This window comes from Grammomys surdaster, unplaced genomic scaffold, assembly GCF_004785775.1.
Source record: "Grammomys surdaster isolate TR1022 unplaced genomic scaffold, NIH_TR_1.0 214, whole genome shotgun sequence".
Classification (NCBI taxonomy): domain Eukaryota; kingdom Metazoa; phylum Chordata; class Mammalia; order Rodentia; family Muridae; genus Grammomys; species Grammomys surdaster.
In genome coordinates, this window is record NW_021604659.1 from 4592990 (window position 1) to 4601063 (window position 8074).

Here is an 8074-nt window from a genome sequence, read left to right on the forward strand (position 1 = left end):
CTGGCCTGGAACTCTTGATCCTCTTTCCTCAGACTCCTACTTGGGATGACAGGCTACTACCATACTCATCTGGAAGCTTTTTAAGACACATACATGTACAGAATGTCCAAGCAAGCCACTTTAAAACAAAGATCATTGGTCATGGAGGCTCCTTTACAGTAATTAGTGTTAGTTCATGGAATCAGATTGTCTTAGTCACTGTTTTGTTGCTGTGAGCAGACACCATACCAGGGTAACTTTTAGAGGGAAGCACTTTATTGGGGCTTGCTTACAGTGAGTCTATGGCCATCATGGCAGGGAGCATGGTAGCAGCAAACAGGTGTGGCATTACAGCAGATGAGAGTGAGCCTTACATCTGATCTGTAAGATGGAGGGGTGATAACTGGGAATAGCCTGGGCTTTTGAAGCCCCAAACCACACCCCCAGTGACACATCTCCTCCAACAAAGCCACACCCCCTAACCCTTCCTAAACAGTTCCACCAATTGGAAACCCAAACATTCAACATCCTTATTTAAAACACCACACAGACCTTGAATTCCTGTGTATGGCAAGTATTCCTGTGCAACTGGCTTTCTGTTAAACTGCACTGTTGAGTTCCTTGAATAATCTCCGTCACAAGGCGTGTGTGCAGGAACTTTCTGTGGCAAGACCTGAAATCTACATGCATAGTAGCTCCATCTCCATGACTACCTGGCTTGTTTGTTTTGTTTTGATCCAGCACAAATGACTCCACATGGATACCAGTAACTTCTGTATAATCAACGTTTTAGTGTACTTTACTGTGCATTGGGAATCTCATGTCTTGAAGACATACAGTTCAAGAAAGCTTTGACAGATGCATACACCTGAGTGTACACTTCCAAAAATCACCTCTGGACATTGCAGGCAATTCCTGCAAGTGCTGTCCCGAGGAGTCACACACGCACACACACACACACACACACACACACACACAGAGAGAGAGAGACAGAGAGAGAGAGAGAGAGGTTTCATTACACACTGCCACACAAATGACTGACTCTTTAAAACATGAAGTGGAAGAAATGACTCTTTAAAACATGAAGTGGAAGGAGAGGTCATAGAACAGTGGTCCTCAACCTCCCGAATGTCTCGACCCTTTAATACAGTTCCTCGTGTTGTGGTGACCCCCAACAACAAAATCATTTTCACTGCTACTTCATAACTGCAATTTCGCTACTGTTATGAATCGTAATGCAAATATCTGTGCTTTCCGATGGTCTTAGGAGACCCCTGTGAGAAGGGTTGTTCGACCCCCAAAAGGGTTGCTATCCACAGGTTGAGAATTACTGTCTTAAAGGAAAACACAGGGTGTGATTCCCGCTCTGTGATTGCCAAGCTCAGACTGCCCCCAAGGAGACAAGTGCTTGTCCTGAAGTGGGAGAGAGTGGGTTTGGTGATTCATTTAGGAGGTTTTAATGATGCTCTGAAGTCATTCTCGGGCTGACAAGGCGGTTCAATGAGTAAAGGCAATTACTGACCCGCTTGAGGACCTGAGTTGCATCCCCGGGGCCTGCCCACCTGGTGAAAGGAGAAAACTGTCAGAAGATGTTGTCCGACCTGCACATGTGTACTGTGACATGCACCCATATTCATACACAACATAGGAAATGAAATTTAAAATAATAATAATAATAATAAATTAATAAAGCCAGTTGAGGTAATGGTGCTCTGAAGCTTTGACTGTTAAAAGGCACTAAATTATTTTAAATACATGGATCGCCTAACTCCCAAATGCTATCTCAACGAAACTGATGCTTAAAGGTATCTCCCTCTTAGTCACCATGTGTAAGGATAGCCTATCCAATGTTTCTTTTTTTTTCTTTTTTTTTTTTTTTTTTTTTTTGGTTTTTCGAGACAGGGTTTCTCTGTGTAGCCCTGGCTGTCCTGTTGTCCTGGAACTCACTCTGTAGACCAAGCTGGCCTTGAACTCAGAAATCCACCTGCCTCTGCATCCCAAGTGCTGGGGTTAAAGGCGTGCACCACCACCGCCCAGCCTATCCAATGTTTCTTGTTTTAATAGTCCCACGAAACTAGTTCAATGACCTAGCAAGGGTGCTTTCACCTTTCCCAAGCTCCTCCTCCTCCTCCTCCTCTTCTTCTTCCTCTTCCTCCTCTTCCTCCTCCTCCTCCTCCTCCTCTTCTTTTTTTTTGTTGGTCTTTTAAGACAAGGCTTCTTGTTACAGTCCTGGCTATCCTGCTCTGCCTTCAACTCAGAGTTATGATGGCCTCTGCCTCTCGAGTGCTGGGATTAAAGGTGCATACCACCACTGCCTGGCTACTATATGATTCTTTTCTGCTGGTGGCTAGACATAAGAAGGAATGTAGGGACAGTCAGCTCAGTCTCCTCACATAATAAAGGAACGTCTTGCCTCTTCACCTCAATGGGGTCATGTCAGCCACACTGGAGCAGGACCTCTGCCACTCCAGTGCCCACATGGTTCATGAAGAACTTCATACTGGATGTCTCTCCCCTAGCTGCAGTGTTGTTGGATTTTGTCCTGCTTGACTCAGCAGCTGAGGAATAACCCATTCTCCCTGAGCATCCATTCTTTCCTGCCACACGGACATCAGAACAATTGATGGTCATGTGGGATAAATCCGGACAGCTACTGAGGATTTCCAGTCAAGGAGCAGGTACAGCCTCCTCCAGATTATACACAATGGTTGAGCAGCCTGGACAGTCCTTCTTTCATCCACTCTAGGTTATGTGCCAATGACAACACCCATGGCAATAGGGGCAAGGAACTGAAGATGTCGCAACTCCCATCTTTGAGATGTCCACAGGCTAGGGAGGTAAAACAAGGGGCTAACAGTGGCACTGTGTCTAGCATATGTAGGCACTAAGTGATCTCAGTCATAGAAGGAGGAACAGTTGATTTATTCTGGAGGCTGAGTGTGGGCAGAAGAGGCTTCCTGCAGGAAGTTATCATCAGGAAGGGGACTGATAGGGGTGCTATAGGGAAGGAAGGAGGACAGAGTAGATGAAACCGTCATCATGTGGCCATGCAGGTTGTGGTGGGGAGCATTGACAGAAGACAGGAGACGAAATACAGATCTGGCCAAAGAGACTGCTTCTTCAACTTCCTACAGATGAAAAGCAAGAGGCCTCTGCCAAACCCAGTGGTGGCAGAACTATGGGGTGAGAATTCTATAGATGTTGCTAGTTGTGGCAGCCACACCGGGCTGAGGTCTTCACCCTAGACTCAGTTCCTCTGAGATATCAGGAAGGAAAAGTCTGCCTTTTTGCTATTATTTATTATATTATTATTTTAACTTGTATATGTTTATCGGTATCATAGCTGAATGATGTGTGTGTGCCACATGTGTGTCTGGTGCCCAAGAAGACCGGAAGAAGGCTCTGGCTTCCCTGGAACTAGTATTACAGTCAGTTGTGAACTGTCATATGGGTGCTGGGAATCAAACCCAGATCTTCTATAAGAGCAACAAGTACTCTTAACCTCTGAGCCATCTCTTTAGCACCCAAGGCTGTCATTGTAGGTTCTACTGGCCTTGGTGAAGGAATTTGACTGAGGAGTGGGAAGCAAGGTAGAACAAGTCCATCAGACTCAGGCATACTTTGCTTTAGAGCCCAACACTATCACTCAGAGGCCTTGTAGATTTGGGCATGTTTCCCACTTCCCATGAGTCCCAAACCCTTCATCTGGGTGACAGTGATAGTACAGATCTCAGCATAGTCTGAGGTTGACATGTGTCTGTGTGTGAGAAAAGCTCACATAGCAGCTGGGTCTAATTGCTCAGTTGGTAGCTGATCAAAGGCTGAGGATGTCTTTGTCACTTTTGGATGCTGTAACAAAGATGATATAAATTGAGCTGCTTAAATGGTGACATTTACTTGACATAGTCCCAGAGGCTGGAAGTCTGAGGTTAGGTGGCAGTATCATTGTGTCATTTGATGAGGGGTCATTCCCTGGTTTACAGTAACCAACTTCTAATACTGGATCAAAGAACTCCAACAAGGTCACTAATCTCATCCATAAAGGAGCCATCTTTGTAACATAGTTACCTGCCAGGGGCCTCACCTCATAGTCACACCAGGGCAGGAATGTTAGAATTTCCAAACACAGGGGCTGGAGCAATGGCTTAGTGCTTAAGAGCATTGGCTACTCTCAGAGGACCTTTGAGGACCACCGTTCAGTCACTGGCATCCATATATCAGCTCACACGTGTCTGTAACACTGTCCCTAGTAGACCCAATGCCCTTTTCTGGCCCCCAAGGGCACTGCACATAGGTAGGTAGTACACAGATATATGTGCAGGCAAAACATCCATCACACAGAAAAATACTTTTAAAAACAAAGCTTCATACACAAATTTAGATCGGGGACACAAACATCTGGACCATTGTGCCAGCTGTGTGACCACAGACAGAGTACTTAGTTCCTTTGCTCCTTGATATCCTTGTCTCTAAAATCCATGTTAGTGTCTGCTTTCTGGTGGTGCTGAAAAGGTCACCAGGTGATTAGTGAGTGCTAATACAGAAGTTCTTGGTGCATTCTTCTGGAGCACCAACCATCTGTGCCTGGTGGGATTAGTGTTACTGTTTCTTCTACTCCATGCTACTCCACAAAGGATGGCTCTGAGGCACAAAGGAGGGAAGACTAGAGCCAACAGCACTAAGATAGGCAGTAACTGTCCTGAGTCAGATTCTTATAGCAAATGCTAGGGTAAGGACTCATTCCTTAAGGGGTATACCAAGGCAGACTGAAAGGTACGGGGAGAGAGAGGAAGGCAAACATGGTACCCCTGGCCACAGGTCTGCAGAAGACAGATGCATTCTGACCACAGGGCAGTTGCTGTGGTCCATCTAGAGTTGTTCCTATCTGAAGCAAAGGTGCCTGGTCTTCTGCAGTTCTGCTCCTCTGGGTTAGTAGTTGATCAGCATTCACTTCAAGGCACTTTCCAGGTCTTTGCTTATTTGGATGAAGCGGCTCTGTGAATCCCCTAGAGAAGACTCCCAGCTGCCGCCACAGGAAGCAGAATACGATGTGACCCAGTGCTGGGATGAGATGGAGTATTCCAGGGATTGTGTGGGGATGCTACCATGGTCCTACCGATGTGATAACAGGACCAATTCTACCGCTTCTGGGTTAAATGTGCTTCCACATCCAGCACCCTCATCCCTTAAATGGCCTGATCAGGTGAGACCGGCAGGCTCAAACTGGCACAGTCTCCGTACATCTGCTCCTGTGGGGCCAACAGATGTGACTTTCCCTTTTGGTGGTAACATTGAAACAAGGGAGAACTCTCTCACCTAGAACAAAAGGCAGCCCCCCTCCTCAGACTGCTCCTTGTCTTTGGAAATTTGTGGCAACTGTTTCCATTTAAGCATATGACAGTGAAATCGTTGAGGGTTCCGATGCCGGATTAATTACCCAGTAGAAAAGGAATCAATTGTGTAAATATATCATTTATGTAATGAGCTCTGGCTGTGATTTAGATGTCCAGATTGGTTTTTCCTCCAGCTTCTGTCCTGAAAACAAGTCTAAACAGCCTCTATTAGGTCTGAATCCAGGGCATGAAGTGGCCCAAATAGACAGGGGGGCAGGTGATACAGGGGATGAGATTGTGGGAAAATTGGAGCAATTTGCCAAAATGAGCCAAGTTCCTCCTATTATTCTCCCTGTCTCTACAGAAAATTACTCTTCAGAAACAGGGAGTGGAAGTTAAACATTCCCTTAAATGACTCTTCAGGCTCAGCCCATTTCACACACAGACCCCACCAGACAACACCCAGGGCCAGTTGTGACGGTCTTTCCTGAAAAAAAGACAAAAAAAAAAAGCCTCTCCTGGGCTCCAGGAGGCAGCTGAGACCCCAGACATTTAACATTCCTGATATTGCTGGAACTGCTCATGAAGCATGGGAGTTGCCTGCCCAGCTCCCTGAGCTGGGCTTAGGCTCGCTTGCTGCAGCGGCCACGGCAGGGCAGTATTGGGGTACTCCTCAGGGTGAAGCATTTCAGGTCCCTGGCACTCTTCACTGAAGTACACACCCGCATTACTGTGCAGCTGCTTTCCGAGACTCCCCAGGCCAAGAGAACCCCTGCCTTCCCGCTTTCTCCTGCTTTATACGTGTTTATCTCCCATGACGTAGAACACATGACCAGTCTCTCTACAACTCCCAAGCACACGGTGCCCCAGCCACCTTTGAGGAACACATCAGATCACTGGGCATCAGCAGGGCTAGCGGTGGAGAGAGGGCAAGGCCTCCTCAACCTTTGTGTGTTCTGCACCTCGCCCTGGACCTTCAGAGGCTTCTTTTACCTGAGGGAGCCTGTGCCTGCCTCTCAGACTTCCCCTAGATCTGTCTCCTTTACCTCATCTTTATAGGGAACGGAGTTCCCATTCCTAGCTTGAAATAGAAAGAGAGCTGCTCCGAGTTTCCACACCGATTCATCTAGAACGCATGTTTACATTACAAACCACAAGAGTAGCAAAGTCACAGTTATGAAGTACCAACAAAATCATTTTATGGCTGGGGGTCACCACAGCTTGAGGAACTGTATTAAAGGGTCGAGGTGTTGGGAAGGTGGAGAACCACGGCTCTAGAACCTTGGTGGGATGAGGTTAGGGGGTCATGCAAGGCTTTTGCCTTGAGATTCAGTTTCTCAATCTTAATTTCAACAGCCCCAACTTATGATTACAACTATCTGTCAGCTCAGCTTCTTGTGCATGGAGTGCATCCAAGACACCTGGCCCAGGGGAAAGGGACATAGACTATTTTGGAGGGTGAAAGGGGAGCATAAATGGTTCAGGGAGCCTTGGCCCTGGGGAAAATGAAATTGGAGGGCTAATTATACATCAAATGCTAGATATTTGCCAGGGATTCATTGCTTAATTGATGTTTTATTGCTCCGACGACCCATGTGAGCGAAATGAGACTGTATCTGCAAGGGAGGAAGCAGAATTGATTTCTGCTTGTATCTTAATGGGGGAAATAAAGTGTCAATTAAACAGTGAAGATGACATATAGTTGATGTATGACCTGAAGATGTAATATTATTCACTAAAATATTATTTTACAATTTACAGTAATGAGCACCTGGTACTAAAGGAGAGAGGCACAGTTTAGAACACACTTTCCATGACTTACACACACACACACACACACACACACTCACACACACACGTCATTACTAGATAATACAAGGAAAGTTTGCCTGTGATCACACAGCATAAGAATTCAGCTAATGAGATACCCAGGGAAGAGGCCGGGCAGTGGTGGCGCACGCCTTTAATCCCAGCACTTGGGAGGCAGAGGCAGGCAGATTTCTGAGTTCGATGCCAGCCTGGTCTACAGCGTGAGTTCCAGGACAGCCAGGGCTACACAGAGAAACCCTGTCTGGAAAAACCGAAAGAACAAAAGATATCCAGGGGAGGGATAGATAGGGAGCAGAACTGGTGGGGTGGGGAAAGGCCCGTGTTTTTCCTGAGCCCTAAAAATAAGAAAAATGGAAGAGACTTGGGGGACCAAGGTCATGAGGCACTGCTAACTAAACCAGGCTGTTCGCTGGCCTTGGCCTTTTGCCCAATAGTCTCTTCTATGTAAACAGAGAAACTGAGGCTCAGAGACCTCCCTCAAGACCACACAGCAAATATATAGCCAAGTCAGGATTTGAACCCATGTCAGTCCGACTATGAGGGGTCTTTTTGGTTTTCTGTTCCAGATGAGGAGGGAACCAGAAGATATTTATTCAGTCAAACCAGGGAAAGCTGAGGTAGTGCTATAAAGAAAGGCTTTCCAGATGCAGAGTCTGAGGAGAGGTGGGCGGGCAGCACAAGGCAGCAAAGGCCAAAATAGGTAGTGGAGAGGCAGGAAATGAAAACCAGAGAGAAGTACACAGAAGGAGCTAGAGGGACAGCTAGCCGAGCTGTGTGCCAATCTCATAGATGGTCTTTAGCTCGGAAGTTAATTTATAAAGGAGTTGTGGTCAGTTAAGCTTGTAGCTAGCTTGTGAGAAAAAGAGACTTTGTATGCTGAGGATCTGTACGGCAAGGCCCTAGACTTTGCCTTTCCTTTTTAATTGGGCAAT